An 18,542-nucleotide genomic window follows, 5' to 3' on the forward strand; every position below is an offset into this window, starting at 1 on the left:
TGCTCTAGTCGGCTGGCCCTCGCTACATATTCGTCGCCAGACCCACTGGCTCCAGGTCATCTACAAGTCCATGCTAGGTAAAGCTCCGCCTTATCTCAGTTCACTGGTCACAATGGCAACACCCACCCGTAGCACGTGCTCCAGCAGGTGTATCTCACTGATCATCCCTAAAGCCAACACCTCATTTGGCCGCCTTTCCTTCCAGTTCTCTGCTGCCTGTGCCTGTGACTGGAACGAATTGCAAAAATCGTTGAAGTTGGAGACTTTTATCTCCCTCACCAACTTTAAACATCTGCTATCTGAGCAGCTAACCGATCGCTGCAGCTGTACATAGTCCATCGGTAAATAGCCCACCCAATTGACCTACCTCATCCCCATACTGTTTTTATTTATTTACTTTTCTGCTCTTTTGCACACCAGTATCTCTACCTGTACATGACCATCTGATAATTTATCACTCCAGTGTTAATCTGCTAAATTGTAATTATTCGCCTACCTCCTCATGCCTTTTGCACACAATGTATACAGACTCTTTTTTTCCTTCTTTTTTTCTACTGTGTTATTGACTTGTTAATTGTTTACTCCATGTGTAACTCTGTGTTTTTTGTTCACAGCTTCTATGCTTTATCTTGGCCAGGTCGCAGTTGTAAATGAGAACATGTTCTCACCTAGCCTACCTGGTTAAATAAAGGTGTTCTCAACTAGCCTACCTGGTTAAATAAAGGTGAAATAAAAAATAAATAAATAACTTATTTTGACTTTAATAATAAAGATTGTTTTAACATCCGCATTTAACATCTCAACACACAAACACACGCACACACACACACACACCAACCATCACCTCAAAATGAACACACAACATCACCACAAAACAGCTTTACTCATGTCTATAGTGTCATAAATACAATACACTTTTAAATAGCCAATAATAACATGTTGATTTGTCAGCATCATTTCACCCCAGGATTAAATACACGTACAGTACTCATAGCTGCCACAGTAGGAACCTTCAGACACCTTTAAAACATTGTCTGTCGAATATACTGAATACAGACATCTGACACTGATTCCCTGATAGAGCTCTCTCATTGGAGGAGAGGAGGTCACACACACACAACACTTGCTAGTGGTCGCCTACTTTAATTCACTTCTACTTGCACATTCATCTTCTGCACATCTACCATTCCAGTGTTTAATTGCTATATTGTAATTACTTTGCCACCATGGCCTATTTATTGCCTTAATTAACTTACCTCATATGCACTCACTGTATGTAGACATTTTATTTTCTTTTGTTCTACTGTATTATTGACTATGTTTTGTTTATTCCATGTGTATGTATGTGTTGTTGTTTTTGTCACACTGCTTTGCTTTATCTTGGCCAGGTCACAGTTGTAAATGAGAACTTGTTCTCAACTAGTCTACCTGGTTAAATAAAGGTGAAATAAAAACATATTTAAAAACTCTCATCCCCATGGCAACTGGACAGGAAGGGGAGGGGCCAGGGGAACAGTCCATATATGGCATCATTACTGTCAGGTGACCTGTTTGTGAGGATTTCATTTGGCTGATGCCCGAGCAGCAATTTACAGTTTGATTTGAAGTGAAGTAGAGACACTTTCCCAGAGACATACAGACATCATCCAGTGAAAAACAACATCATCCACCATGAAGGTTAGTCTGGGGTTTCACTGTCGTAGCATGTTTCCCTCCAGTCAGAGATATAGGAGCCTATTGCTTTCATTTCCATAGCTCCTACTGTACCCTCTCATATCCACAGCTCCTACTGTACCCTCTCAGATCCACAGCTCCTACTGTACCCTCTCATATCCACAGCTCCTACTGTACCCTCTCATATCCACAGCTCCTACTGTACCCTCTCATATCCACAGCTCCTACTGTACCCTCTCATATCCACAGCTCCTACTGTACCCTCTCATATCCACAGCTCCTACTGTACCCTCTCATATCCACAGCTCCTACTGTACCCTCTCAGATCCACAGCTCCTACTGTACCCTCTCATATCCACAGCTCCTACTGTACCCTCTCATATCCACAGCTCCTACTGTACCCTCTCATATCCACAGCTCCTACTGTACCCTCTCATATCCACAGCTCCTACTGTACCCTCTCATATCCACAGCTCCTACTGTACCCTCTCATATCCACAGCTCCTACTGTACCCTCTCATATCCACAGCCTCTACTGTACCCTCTCATATCCACAGCTCCTACTGTACCCTCTCATATCCACAGCTCATACTGTACCCTCTCAGATCCACAGCTCCTACTGTACCCTCTCATATCCACAGCTCCTACTGTACCCTCTCATATCCACAGCTCCTACTGTACCCTCTCATATCCACAGCCTCTACTGTACCCTCTCAGATCCACAGCTCCTACTGTACCCTCTCAGATCCACAGCTCCTACTGTACCCTCTCAGATCCACAGCTCCGACTGTACCGTCTCATATCCACAGCTCCTACTGTACCCTCTCATATCCACAGCTCCTACTGTACCCTCTCATATCCACAGCTCCTACTGTACCCTCTCATATCCACAGCTCCTACTGTACCCTCTCATATCCACAGCTCCTACTGTACCCTCTCATATCCACAGCTCCTACTGTACCCTCTCAGATCCACAGCTCCTACTGTACCCTCTCAGATCCACAGCTCCTACTGTACCCCCTCAGATCCACAGCTCCTACTGTACCCTCTCATATCCACAGCTCCTACTGTACCCTCTCATATCCACAGCTCCTACTGTACCCTCTCATATCCACAGCTCCTACTGTACCCTCTCATATCCACAGCTCCTACTGTACCCTCTCATATCCACAGTTCCTACTGTACCCTCTCAGATCCACAGCTCCTACTGTACCCTCTCAGATCCACAGCTCCTACTGTACTCGTGGTGGCTACATAGTGTCAAATAAGGGAAGGAAAGGAGGAAACAAGAGGAGATAGGAAAAGGAAGGAACAGAGGAGACTGGGAAGGAGGGCATCAAAGGCAATAAAGGTAACTGAGCCGTTTAGGTCTGGACCCATGAACCTGTCGCTGAGAATCATAGTAGTAGTATTCACATAGAGGAACCCCTCGTGTAACTGGCGTTTCTCACAGCATAGAAAACAGAGGTCCAACACACACACAGAACAGTCACCACTGAATACAGGGCATTGGGTTTCATACAGCAATGATATCATAATATTCTCCCTATATATTTAATTACAATATATATTTATATAAAAACACGTTATCCATTTTATTTACAGATAGAGACAATAAATGATGAATACCTTGCATAACCAAGAGGAGGCAACATGTAGGTGGGATTTGTCATTGAAACAGCCAGGAGTTAGACTAGAGCCCACAGATTAGGAATTAGGACTAGAACCCACAGATTAGGAGTTAGGATTAGAACCAACAGATTAGGAATTAGGAATTGAACCAACAGATTAGGAATTAGGACTAGAACCCACAGACTAGGAATTAGGACTAGAACCCACAGACTAGGAATTAGGACTAGAACCCACAGATTAGGAATTAGGACTAGAACCCACAGATTAGGAATTAGGACTAGAACCCACAGATTAGGAATTAGGACTAGAACGCACAGACTAGGAATTAGGACTAGAACCCACAGACTAGGAATTAGGACTAGAACCCACAGACTAGGAATTAGGACTAGAACCCACAGATTAGGAATTAGGAATTGAACCAACAGATTAGGAATTAGGACTAGAACCCACAGACTAGGAATTAGGACTAGAACCCACAGACTAGGAATTAGGACTAGAACCCACAGATTAGGAATTAGGAATTGAACCAACAGATTAGGAATTAGGACTAGAACCCACAGACTAGGAATTAGGACTAGAACCCACAGACTAGGAATTAGGACTAGAACCCACAGATTAGGAATTAGGACTAGAACCCACAGATTAGGAATTAGGACTAGAACGCACAGACTAGGAATTAGGACTAGAACCCACAGATTAGGAATTAGGACTAGAACCCACAGATTAGGAGTTAGGACTAGAACCCACAGATTAGGAATTAGGACTAGAACCCACAGATTAAGAATTAGGACTTGAACCCACAGATTAAGAATTAGGACTAGAACCCACAGATTAGGAATTAGGACTAGAACCCACAGATTAAGAATTAGGACTAGAACCCACAGATTAGGAATTAGGACTAGAACCCACAGATTAGGAATTAGGACTAGAACGCACAGATTAGGAATTAGGACTAGAACCCACAGATTAAGAATTAGGACTAGAACCCACAGATTAGGAATTAGGACTAGAACCCACAGATTAGGAATTAGGACTAGAACGCACAGACTAGGAATTAGGACTAGAACCCACAGATTAGGAATTAGGACTAGAACCCACAGATTAGGAATTAGGACTAGAACCCACAGATTAGGAATTAGGGTTTACTGGGAATAGAGACTTGGCAGAGGCTCCTTTACAGCAGCGAACATGACAATGAGCACGGTCAGAGTTCAAAGGTCAGAGGTCACCTCCGTATCGCACGTGTCCCAGGGAGAAGGTGAGAGGTGACACTGGATACAGTTCCCTTAACGTCCAGATTTCTCCCAAATTTGGCATGTTACTCTCGAAAGGCCGCAAGCATATGTCCATAAAGGTAATGGGAATGTACTGAGAGAGAACAACAGAGGGAAGGAGAGAGAGAGAGAGCGAACAACAGAGGGAAGGAGAGAGAGAGGGAGCGAACAACAGAGGGAAGGAGAGAGAGAGGGAGAGAACAACAGAGGGAAGGAGAGAGAGAGAGGGAGAGAACAACAGAGGGAAGGAGAGAGAGAGGGAGAGAACAACAGAGGGAAGGAGAGAGAGAGGGAGAGAACAATAGAGCGAAGGAGAGAGAGGGGGAGAGAACAACAGAGGGAAAGAGAGAGAGAGAGGGAGCGAACAACAGAGGGAAGGAGAGAGAGAGGGAGTGAACAACAGAGGGAAGGTGAGAGAGAGGGAGAGAACAACAGAGGGAAGGAGAGAGAGAGGGAGAGAACAACAGAGGGAAGGAGAGAGAGAGGGAGCGAACAACAGAGGGAAGGAGAGAGAGGGAGCGAACAACAGAGGGAAGGAGAGAGAGAGGGAGCGAACAACAGAGGGAAGGAGAGAGAGAGGGAGCGAACAACAGAGGGAAGGAGAGAGAGGGAGAGAACAACAGAGGGAAGGAGAGAGAGAGGGAGAGAACAACAGAGGGAAGGAGAGAGAGAGGGAGCGAACAACAGAGGGAAGGAGAGAGAGGGAGAGAACAACAGAGGGAAGGAGAGAGAGAGGGAGAGAACAACAGAGGGAAGGAGAGAGAGAGGGAGCGAACAACAGAGGGAAGGAGAGAGAGGGAGCGAACAACAGAGGGAAGGAGAGAGAGAGGGAGCGAACAACAGAGGGAAGGAGAGAGAGAGGGAGCGAACAACAGAGGGAAGGAGAGAGAGGGAGCGAACAACAGAGGGAAGGAGAGAGAGAGGGAGCGAACAACAGAGGGAAGGAGAGAGAGAGGGAGCGAACAACAGAGGGAAGGAGAGAGAGGGAGAGAACAACAGAGGGAAGGAGAGAGAGAGGGAGAGAACAACAGAGGGAAGGAGAGAGAGAGGGAGCGAACAACAGAGGGAAGGAGAGAGAGGGAGAGAACAACAGAGGGAAGGAGAGAGAGAGGGAGCGAACAACAGAGGAAGGAGAGAGAGGGAGAGAACAACAGAGGGAAGGAGAGAGAGAGGGAGCGAACAACAGAGGGAAGGAGAGAGAGGGGGAGAGAACAACAGAGGGAAAGAGAGAGAGAGGGAGCGAACAACAGAGGGAAGGAGAGAGAGAGGGAGTGAACAACAGAGGGAAGGTGAGAGAGAGGGAGAGAACAACAGAGGGAAGGAGAGAGAGAGGGAGAGAACAACAGAGGGAAGGAGAGAGAGAGGGAGCGAACAACAGAGGGAAGGAGAGAGAGGGAGAGAACAACAGAGGGAAGGAGAGAGAGGGAGCGAACAACAGAGGGAAGGAGAGAGAGAGGGAGCGAACAACAGAGGGAAGGAGAGAGAGAGGGAGCGAACAACAGAGGGAAGGAGAGAGAGGGAGAGAACAACAGAGGGAAGGAGAGAGAGAGGGAGAGAACAACAGAGGGAAGGAGAGAGAGAGGGAGCGAACAACAGAGGGAAGGAGAGAGGGAGAGAACATCAGAGGGAAGGAGAGAGAGGGAGAGAACAACAGAGGGAAGGAGAGAGAGAGGGAGAGAACATCAGAGGGAAGGAGAGAGAGGGAGAGAACAACAGAGGGAAGGAGAGAGAGAGGGAGCGAACAACAGAGGGAAGGAGAGAGAGGGAGAGAACAACAGAGGGAAGGAGAGAGAGAGGGAGCGAACAACAGAGGGAAGGAGAGAGAGAGGGAGAGAACAACAGAGGGAAGGAGAGAGAGAGGGAGAGAACAACAGAGGGAAGGAGAGAGAGAGGGAGCGAACAACAAAGGGAAGGAGAGAGAACAACAAAGGGAAGGAGAGAGAGAGGGAGAGAACAACAGAGGGAGAGAGAGTAGGATTTACTAATTTACAGTAGTAAATTGATTGTTTTGAAGCAGCACACTTGTATCCTTATCAAGTTAGAATAAGTTAGAATTGGGTTATCCCTTCTGTTAGTAACTTTGGTTCAATTAGCATGAGGATTCCCTAATCCTTTTATTAGCAGTGCTCGGTCAGAAAAAGGCTCTTGGCCAAAGCCATTTGTTAGCATTGCTAGGTTGTCTTACCTGTTAGCGTTAGCTCCTGTTAGTAAGTGGAGTGGAGTTAGCATGAGTACGTCCGTACAGCAGAGGGATCGAGTCTCTGGGGAGCCGGGGGAGGAGCTAGACAGGGCGTGGCAGAAATGGGCGTGGCAGAACGGGGGAGAGAGGAGACAGCGTGCAGTGAGTCAGGCAAAGCAGAGAGAACGGCACACACGCATGAATGCCCTCACACACACCAAGAGTTAAGATTAATCATTTGGTGGCTGTTATGTCAGTGAGTCGCCAAACACCTGTATCACATCCACAATTCATTCAACTGTGAATACAGTACTCCCTTCCAAACACACACCTTCTGGTTGCAGCTGTTTCCTGGGCACCAGGGGCATGGAGGGCATACGGAACCCAGCGGGCAGGGTTTCCATGGAGCCCGCCATCATACCCATCCCTCCCCCTCCCTCCCGCGCCCTGAAACGCTTACGCCACGATGGAGAGCGGCGGAACGTCTTATCATCCCCACTCTACACAGAGAGAGAGAGACAGAGAGAGACAGAGACAGAGAGAGAGACAGAGACAGAGAGAGAGAGAGGGAGAGAGAGAGAGGAGACAGAGACAGAGACAGAGCGTGGAATATGTGTCAACAGTAACCTTGGGAAAATCCTCTGCATTATCATTAACTGCAGACTCGTACACTTCCTCAATGAAAACAATGTACTGAGCAAATGTCAAATTGGCTTTTTACCAAATTACCATACAACAGACCATGTATTCACCCTGCACACCCTAATTGACAACCAAACAAACCAAAACAAAGGCAAAGTCTTCTCATGCTTTGTTGATTTCAAAAAAGCCTTCGACTCAATTTGGCATGAGGGTCTGCTATACAAACTGATGGAAAGTGGTGTTGGGGGTAAAACATACGAAATTATAAAATCCATGTACACAAACAACAAGTGTGCGGTTAAAATTGGCAAAAAACACACACATTTCTTCACACAGGGTCGTGGGGTTAGACAGGGATGCAGCTTAAGCCCCACCCTCTTCAACATATATATCAACGAATTGGCGCGGGCACTAGAAAAGTCTGCAGCACCCGGCCTCCCCTGCTAGAATCCGAAGTCAAATGTCTGCTGTTTGCTGATGATCTGGTGCTTCTGTCACCAACCAAGGAGGGCCTACAGCAGCACCTAGATCTTATGCACAGATTCTGTCAGACCTGGGCCCTGACAGTAAATCTCAGTAAGACCAAAATAATGGTGTTCCAAAAAAGGTCCAGTCACCAGGACCACAAATACAAATTCCATCTAGACACTGTTGCCCTATAGCACACAAAAAACTATACATACCTTGGCCTAAACATCAGCGCCACAGGTAACTTCCTCAAAGCTGTGAACGATCTGAGAGACAAGGCAAGAAGGGCATTCTATGCCATCAAAAGGAACATAAATTCCAACATACCAATTAGGATTTGGCTAAAAATACTTGAATCAGTCATAGAGCCCATTGCCCTTTATGGTTGTGAGGTCTGGGGTCCGCTCACTAACCAAGACTTCACAAAATGGGACAAACACCAAATTGAGACTCTGCACGCAGAATTCTGCAAAAATATCCTCTGTGTACAACGTAGAACACCAAATAATGCATGCAGAGCAGAATTAGGCCGATACCCACTAATTATCAAAACCCAGAAAAGAGCCGTTAAATTCTATAACCACCTAAAAGGAAGCGATTCCCAAACCTTCCATAACAAAGCCATCACCTACAGAGAGATGAACCTGGAGAAGAGTCCCCTAAGCAAGCTGGTCCTGGGGCTCTGTTCACAAACACAAACACACCCTACAGATCCCCAGGACAGCAGCACAATTAGACCCAACCAAATCATGAGAAAACAAAAAGATAATTACTTGACACATTGGAAAGAATTAACAAAAAAACAGAGCAAACTAGAATGCTATTTGGCCCTACACAGAGTGTACACCGCGGCAGAATACCTGACCACTGTGACTGACACCAAATTAAGGAAAGCTTTGACTATGTACAGACTCAGTGAGCATAGCCTTGCTATTGAGAAAGGCCGCCGTAGGCAGACATGGCTCTCAAGAGAAGACAGGCTATGTGCTCACTGCCCACAAAATGAGGTGGAAACTGAGCTGCACTTCCTAACCTCCTGCCCAATGTATGACCATATTAGAGAGACATATTTCCCTCAGATTACACAGATCCACAAAGAATTCGAAAACAAATCCAATTTTGATGAACTCCCATTCCTACTGGGTGAAATTCCGCAGTGTGCCATCACAGCAGCAAGATTTGTGACCTGTTGCCACGAGAAAAGGGCAACCAGTGAAGAACACACACCATTGTAAATACAACCCATATTTATGCTTATTTATTTTATCTTGTGTCCTTTAACCATTTGTACATTGTTAAAACACTGTATATATATAATATGACATTTGTAATGTCTTTATTGTTTTGAAACTTCTGTATGTGTAATGTTTACTGTTCATTTTTATTGTTTTTCACTTTATATATTCACTTTATATATTATCTACCTCACTTGCTTTGGCAATGTTAACACATGTTTCCCATGCCAATAAAGCCCTTGAATTGAATTGAATTGAGACGAGACAGACAGAGAGAGAGAGAGAGCAGAAGTCACGATCAGATGAGCTCCTGCATTTTTCAGCATTTAATTTTTTAAAAAAATTATTAGGAGTTAGATAAACTTGGATTTTTTGTCAGGAACACATACTGGATTCTACCCTCTACAACATTACACAACATTACTTTATAAGGACTGAATTCTAACATTATTCTGCCAAGCTTGATACAGCTTCAACTAGCACTGACGTGTCAAGTGAGAGGTGTCAAAGCCCATTAGCCCAACAATGGCAGGAGAGTCACACAGTCTACCCCAACCAAATGGAGGGATGATGCGAATTTTCGCAGCTTTTTGTAAAAAATCGCGCAACATTTCAAAGTCCTGCTACTCATGCCAGGAATATAGTATATGCATATGATAAGTATGTGTGTATAGAAAACACTCTGAAGTCTCTAAAACTGGTTAAATCGGGTCTGTGGCTATAACAGAACGTGTTTAGGAGTAAAAATCCCTGGTAAAACTGTTTACCAAAAACACAAAAAAAATATTTGTCCGCCATTCAATGTATTGTTTAAATAAATGAGGATCCCCTGTAAACGCCTACAGCTTCCACACGATGTCGCCATTGCTGTCAATTTCTGACTCATTTATCCTTGGTTACAACACGAATAGACCCCTCCTTTCTTGAGGCGCACCACAGTATGTTGTGAAACTGAAAAAATGGACGATGATTTCCAGACTTGCTGCTATCGAATACAGATCGCCCCGTGATCAATTTGATACATCATTAACGTTTATTAATACCTAAAGTTGGTTTAGAAATGTCGTTTGAAGTGATTTGTAAAAGTTTATAGGCGACTTCTGTAATTTTAAAAAGTGACGTTGCGTCTTGTAAAGGGTTTTTTTGCAGCATCAGACTGGCCTTGACATTTTGGGTATACAATGACGGATTTAATCGGGAAAAAGACCCAATTGTGATGTTTATGGGACATATAGGAGTGCCAACAAAGAAGCTCGTCCAAGGTAATGAATGTTTTATATTTTATTTCTGCGTTTTGGGTAGCGCCGGCTACCGCAAAATCTGTTGTTTACGTGTCGTGCTGGTATTTTGGGGGGGTGCATGCTATCAGATAATAGCTTCTCATGCTTTCGCCGAAAAGCATTTTACAAATCTGACTTGGTGGCTAGATTCACAACGAGTGTAGCTTTAATTCAGTACCTTGCATGTGTATTTTTATGAAAGTTTGAGATTTATCGAGTACTATACACAAGTACTATAGGTGGCGCTCTGAAATTTCCGCTGAGCTGTCCCTGTGCAGGGACCACCTCCGTAACAAGTTAAAAGCTCCCTCCCGCTGTTCAGAGGTAATTAAAATACAGTACCCTGTGCATGTAAAGAATGATGAAGCAAGAAAATATTACAAAATGAAGCTACTTCTGGAAAATCAAGAGACACTTTTTGCTGACTGTTACAAAAATGGGAACATCAGCAACCTTATCTTCCACACAAACCATCCCCTGGCATGGCACAGTGCTATATTAGCACACTACCCCTTTGTTAAGAGAGGGGGGGTTAACGAGGGGTGGAAACTCAGAATACTTGACAACGAGGACTCTGAGTCAGCTAATATAAACCTCTATAAGTCCGGAACAGTACTTGTACAGGGTAACCCCAAACAGTTTCAGCTGGACTTTCACCAAATTAAAGAATTAGCCCAGCAGGAGAAGCTCTCCCTTGATAAAGATACCCCCACCCAGAGCGGGTCAGACCAGACCTCTTCATTATGTAACCCCACAGACGAGCAACCCCCAGCGGAGAGTCAACCTCCCAGCACAGATTACCACTCCCTCATTGAAATGAAGGACAAATTCACCCAGCTGGAGGTAAGGCAAGTGGAGCTGGAACAGCAGGTGATTACTCTTCAGTCAGCACAGACCCAGACAACAGTCAAGCACAACAACACCCCCTTAATCAGACCCGGAATGCTGGAGGTGGAGAGAGACATACCTGCACTCTGGACAGTGGTGAGACAACTTCAACAGGAGAAAGAGCAGGAGCAAGAGAAGAACAGAGCACTAGAGGAGAGGATCAGACTGCTGGTGGAGGAGAGGTTGAGGGGGATGGAGGAGAGGGTGAGGGTGAAGGAGGAGAGGTTGAGGGGGACGGCGTGTGACAGAGAACAACCCACTAGAGAGGTGGCCACCCCCACAGAGAAACCAGCAGAACAGCCCACCTCAGCACCCGACAAAAGTCTCGACACCACAGCAGAACAGTCCACACCAGACCCTGACCATAGAGTCGACATCACAGCAGAACAGACAAATGAAGAACCCCAAGCCCAGCGGCTCTCACCCCCTCTGAGCACTCCTCCTGTCATCCACCCTGATAGTCCTTCTGACAACCCCCCCACACCCACTGAGGACAAACACAAGACACCGATTGTACTACTTATGGACTCAAATGGGAAATATATAGAAGAAAAAAAACTTTTTCCCAAACACAGTGTGTCTAAACTCTGGTGTCCAAACACCCAGCGCGCCCTTGACCTTCTGTAAGGCCCAACTAGGCTCACCTAGCCACATAATAATACACACAGGCACAAACGACCTGAGAGCACATCAGGAAAGGGTGGCCACAGCACTGAAGGGAGTGATTGAAAATGCTTCTTCTACTTTCCCCAACGCACAAGTGGTTATCTCCACCCTGCTACCACGAAAAGACTTCCACCCTGCCACAATACAGCGGGTAAACGCAAGTACTTCCCGTGACTGTGCCTCAAAACCAAATGTTTTCCTGGCCCACCACTCCACCCTGGACTTGAACAGCCTCTATGACCAGGTCCACCTCTACAAGGCAGCAGTGCCCACCTTTGCCCGAACCCTAAAGGACATCACTCTCAAACGTTTCCCCAACACTTCACACAGGAGCAACAAATCAATAGACACCCCACCCAGACCAGCGCGACACCCTCCCAGACCTGCAGGACCCCCCCCTGGACCTACACATAGAGGACCCACGCCAAGAGGAATTACATCCATACCACAGCACCCCCAGACACATCCACACCCCCACCCCAACCAATCAACACCCCCCCACATCAACCATGCCCACACCCCTTTTAGGCCCCCTCAGATCAGACCTATGCCACTCCTGCCCACCCCATGCACCCCACCCCCGCAAAGAGGGCCCCAACATGGAGGCCACACATACGCCCAGGTAGTGAGCGGGCAAACAGTCCCAACCCCCACTCTCACACTCGCCCAAGCCAATGGCATGTACCAGATGCTCAGCAGGCTCTGCTCACACTTACTGGCCTGAGGCCAAACCACGACCAACAACATTGGACACTCTATGGAACAAAAAGCCTTCACTATGTTATCCTGGAATATCCAAGGCCTGAGGTCATCTGCCTTTGGCCTAAAGAGCAGAAACCCGGACTTCACCAAAGAAATTGGTAATACAGACATTGTCATCCTGCAAGAAACCTGGTATAGAGGAGACGGACCCACTGGTTGCCCTCTAGGTTACAGAGAGCTGGTAGTCCCATCCACCAAACTACCAGGTGTGAAACAGGGAAGGGACTCAGGGGGTATGCTAATTTGGTATAGAGCAGACCTAACTCACCCCATTAAATTAATCAAAACAGGAACATTTTACATTTGGCTAGAAATTCAAAAGGAAATTATCCTAACAGAGAAAAATGTCCTTCTGTGTGCTACCTATATCCCCCCACTAGAATCCCCATATTTTAATGAAGACAGCTTCTCCATCCTGGAGGGGGAAATCAATCATTTCCAGGCCCAGGGACATGTACTAGTCTGTGGCGACCTAAATGCCAGAACCGGACAAGAACCTGACACCCTCAGCACACAGGGGGACAAACACCTGCCTGGAGGTGACAGCATTCCCTCCCACATATGCCCCCCCTAGGCACAACTATGACAACATAACCAACAAAAACGGGTCACAACTCCTGCAGCTCTGTCGCACGCTGGGTATGTACATAGTCAACGGTAGGCTTCGAGGGGACTCCTATGGTAGGTACACCTATAGCTCATCTCTTGGCAGTAGTACTGTAGACTACTTTATCACTGACCTCAACCCAGAGTCTCTCAGAGCGTTCACAGTCAGCCCACTGACACCCCTATCAGACCACAGCAAAATCACAGTCTACTTAAACAGAGCAATAATCAATCATGAGGCATCAAAGCCAAAGGAACTGAGTAACATTAAGAAATGCTATAGATGGAAGGAATGCAGTTTGGAAACCTACCAAAAAACAATTAGGCAACAACAAATTCAATCCCTTTTAGACAATTTCCTGGGTAAAACGTTCCGCTGTAATAGTGAAGGTGTAAACTTGGCAGTAGAAAATCTTAACAGTATATTTGACCTCTCAGCTTCCCTATCAAATCTAAAAATCTCAAATAGAAAACCGAAGAAAATTAACAATAATGACAAATGGTTTGATGAAGAATGCAAAAATCTAAGAAAGAAATTGAGAAACCTGTCCAACCAAAAACATAGAGACCCGGAAAACCTGAGTCTACGCCTTCACTATGGTGAATCACTAAAACAATACAGAAATACACTACGGAAAAAGAAGGAACAGCATGTCAGAAATCAGCTCAATGCAATTGAAAAATCCATAGACTCTAACCACTTCTGGGAAAATTGGAAAACACTAAACAAACAACAACAAGAAGAATTATCTATCCAAAATGGAGATGTATGGGTAAACCACTTCTCCAATCTTTTTGGCTCTATAACAAAGAATAAAGAGCAAAAACATATACATGATCAAATACAGATCTTAGAATCATCTATTAAAGACTACCAGAACCCACTGGATTCTCCAATTACATTGAATGAGTTACAGGACAAAATAAAAACCCTCCAACCCAAAAAGGCCTGTGGTGTTGATGGTATCCTCAATGAAATGATCAAATATACAGACAACAAATTCCAATTGGCTATACTAAAACTCTTTAACATCATACTTAGCTCTGGCATCTTCCCCAATATTTGGAACCAAGGACTGATCACCCCAATCCACAAAAGTGGAGACAAATTTGACCCCAATAACTACCGTGGAATATGTGTCAACAGTAACCTTGGGAAAATCCTCTGTATTATTATTAACAGCAGACTCGTACATTTCCTCAATGAAAACAATGTACTGAGCAAATGTCAAATTGGCTTTTTACCAAATTACCGTACAACAGACCATGTATTCACCCTGCACACCCTAATTGACAACCAAACAAACCAAAACAAAGGCAAAGTCTTCTCATGCTTTGTTGATTTCAAAAAAGCCTTCGACTCAATCTGGCATGAGGGTCTGCTATACAAACTGATGGAAAGTGGTGTTGGGGGTAAAACATACGACATTATAAAATCCATGTACACAAACAACAAGTGTGCGGTTAAAATTGGCAAAAAACACACACATTTCTTCACACAGGGTCGTGGGGTTAGACAGGGATGCAGCTTAAGCCCCACCCTCTTCAACATATATATCAACGAATTGGCGCGGGCACTAGAAAAGTCTGCAGCACCCGGCCTCCCCCTGCTAGAATCCGAAGTCAAATGTCTGCTGTTTGCCGATGATCTGGTGCTTCTGTCACCAACCAAGGAGGGCCTACAGCAGCACCTAGATCTTATTCACAGATTCTGTCAGACCTGGGCCCTGACAGTAAATCTCAGTAAGACCAAAATAATGGTGTTCCAAAAAAGGTCCAGTCACCAGGACCACAAATACAAATTCCATCTAGACACTGTTGCCCTAGAGCACACAAAAAACTATACATACCTTGGCCTAAACATCAGCGCCACAGGTAACTTCCACAAAGCTGTGAACGATCTGAGAGACAAGGCAAGAAGGGCATTCTATGCCATCAAAAGAAACATAAATTTCAACATACCAATTAGGATTTGGCAAAAAATACTTGAATCAGTCATAGAGCCCATTGCCCTTTATGGTTGTGAGGTCTGGGGTCCGCTCACCAACCAAGACTTCACAAAATGGGACAAACACCAAATTGAGACTCTGCACGCAGAATTCTGCAAAAATATCCTCCGTGTACAACGTAGAACACCAAATAATACATGCAGAGCAGAATTAGGCCGATACCCACTAATTATCAAAATCCAGAAAAGAGACGTTAAATTCTACAACCACCTAAAAGGAAGTGATTCACAAACCTTCCATAACAAAGCCATCACCTACAGAGAGATGAACCTGGAGAAGAGTCCCCTAAGCAAGCTGGTCCTGGGGCTCTGTTCACAAACACAAACACACCCTACAGAGCCCCAGGACAACAGCACAATTAGACCCAACCAAATCATGAGAAAACAAAAAGATAATTACTTGACACATTGGAAAGAATTAACAAAAAAACAGAGCAAACTAGAATGCTATTTGGCCCTAAACAGAGAGTACACAGCGGCAGAATACCTGACCACTGTGACTGACCCAAAATTAAGGAAAGCTTTGACTATGTACAGACTCAGTGAGCATAGCCTTGCTATTGAGAAAGGCCGCCGTAGGCAGACATGGCTCTCAAGAGAAGACAGGCTATGTGCTCACTGCCCACAAAATGAGGTGGAAACTGAGCTGCACTTCCTAACCTCCTGCCCAATGTATGACTATATTAGAGAGACATATTTCCCTCAGATTACATAGATCCACAAAGAATTCGAAAACAAATCCAAATTTGAAAAACTCCCATATCTACTGGGTGAAATTCCACAGTGTGCCATCACAGCAGCAAGATTTGTGACCTGTTGCCACGAGAAAAGGGCAACCAGTGAAGAACACACACCATTGTAAATACAACCCATATTTATGCTTATTTATTTTATCTTGTGTCCTTTAACCATTTGTACATTGTTAAAACACTGTATATATATAATATGACATTTGTAATGTCTTTATTGTTTTGAAACTTCTGTATGTGTAATGTTTACTGTTCATTTTTATTGTTTTTCACTTTATATATTCACTTTATATATTATCTACCTCACTTGCTTTGGCAATGTTAACACATGTTTCCCATGCCAATAAAGCCCTTGAATTGAATTGAATTGAGACGAGACAGACAGAGAGAGAGAGAGAGCAGAAGTCACGATCAGATGAGCTCCTGCATTTTTCAGCATTTAATTTTTAAAAAAAATTATTAGGAGTTAGATAAACTTGGATTTTTTGTCAGGAACACATACTGGATTCTACCCTCTACAACATTACACAACATTACTTTATAAGGACTGAATTCTAACATTATTCTGCCAAGCTTGATACAGCTTCAACTAGCACTGACGTGTCAAGTGAGAGGTGTCAAAGCCCATTAGCCCAACAATGGCAGGAGAGTCACACAGTCTACCCCAACCAAATGGAGGGATGATGCGAATTTTCGCAGCTTTTTGTAAAAAATCGCGCAACATTTCAAAGTCCTGCTACTCATGCCAGGAATATAGTATATGCATATGATAAGTATGTGTGTATAGAAAACACTCTGAAGTCTCTAAAACTGGTTAAATCGGGTCTGTGGCTATAACAGAACGTGTTTAGGAGTAAAAATCCCTGGTAAAACTGTTTACCAAAAACACAAAAAAAATATTTGTCCGCCATTCAATGTATTGTTTAAATAAATGAGGATCCCCTGTAAACGCCTACAGCTTCCACACGATGTCGCCATTGCTGTCAATTTCTGACTCATTTATCCTTGGTTACAACACGAATAGACCCCTCCTTTCTTGAGGCGCACCACAGTATGTTGTGAAACTGAAAAAATGGACGATGATTTCCAGACTTGCTGCTATCGAATACAGATCGCCCCGTGATCAATTTGATACATCATTAACGTTTATTAATACCTAAAGTTGGTTTAGAAATGTCGTTTGAAGTGATTTGTAAAAGTTTATAGGCGACTTCTGTAATTTTAAAAAGTGACGTTGCGTCTTGTAAAGGGTTTTTTTGCAGCATCAGACTGGCCTTGACATTTTGGGTATACAATGACGGATTTAATCGGGAAAAAGACCCAATTGTGATGTTTATGGGACATATAGGAGTGCCAACAAAGAAGCTCGTCCAAGGTAATGAATGTTTTATATTTTATTTCTGCGTTTTGGGTAGCGCCGGCTACCGCAAAATCTGTTGTTTACGTGTCGTGCTGGTATTTTGGGGGGGTGCATGCTATCAGATAATAGCTTCTCATGCTTTCGCCGAAAAGCATTTTACAAATCTGACTTGGTGGCTAGATTCACAACGAGTGTAGCTTTAATTCAGTACCTTGCATGTGTATTTTTATGAAAGTTTGAGATTTATCGAGTACTATACACAAGTACTATAGGTGGCGCTCTGAAATTTCCGCTGAGCTGTCCCTGTGCAGGGACCACCTCCGTAACAAGTTAAAAGCTCCCTCCCGCTGTTCAGAGGTAATTAAAATACAGTACCCTGTGCATGTAAAGAATGATAAAGCAAGAAAATATTACAAAATGAAGCTACTTCTGGAAAATCAAGAGACACTTTTTGACTGTTACAAAAATGGGAACATCAGCAACCTTATCTTCCACACAAACCATCCCCTGGCATGGCACAGTGCTATATTAGCACACTACCCCTTTGTTAAGAGAGGGGGGGTTAACGAGGGGTGGAAACTCAGAATACTTGACAACGAGGACTCTGAGTCAGCTAATATAAACCTCTATAAGTCCGGAACAGTACTTGTACAGGGTAACCCCAAACAGTTTCAGCTGGACTTTCACCAAATTAAAGAATTAGCCCAGCAGGAGAAGCTCTCCCTTGATAAAGATACCCCCACCCAGAGCAGGTCAGACCAGACCTCTTCATTATATAACCCCACAGACGAGCAACCCCCAGCGGAGAGTCAACCTCCCAGCACAGATTACCACTCCCTCATTGAAATGAAGGACAAATTCACCCAGCTGGAGGTAAGGCAAGTGGAGCTATAACAGCAGGTGATTACTCTTCAGTCAGCACAGACCCAGACAACAGTCAAGCACAACAACACCCCCTTAATCAGACCCGGAATGCTGGAGGTGGAGAGAGACATATCTGCACTCTGGACAGTGGTGAGACAACTTCAACAGGAGAAAGAGCAGGAGCAAGAGAAGAACAGAGCACTAGAGGAGAGGATCAGACTGCTGGTGGAGGAGAGGTTGAGGGGGATGGAGGAG

Source organism: Oncorhynchus clarkii, chromosome 17 (genome assembly GCF_045791955.1).
Source record: "Oncorhynchus clarkii lewisi isolate Uvic-CL-2024 chromosome 17, UVic_Ocla_1.0, whole genome shotgun sequence".
NCBI classification, from domain to species: domain Eukaryota; kingdom Metazoa; phylum Chordata; class Actinopteri; order Salmoniformes; family Salmonidae; genus Oncorhynchus; species Oncorhynchus clarkii.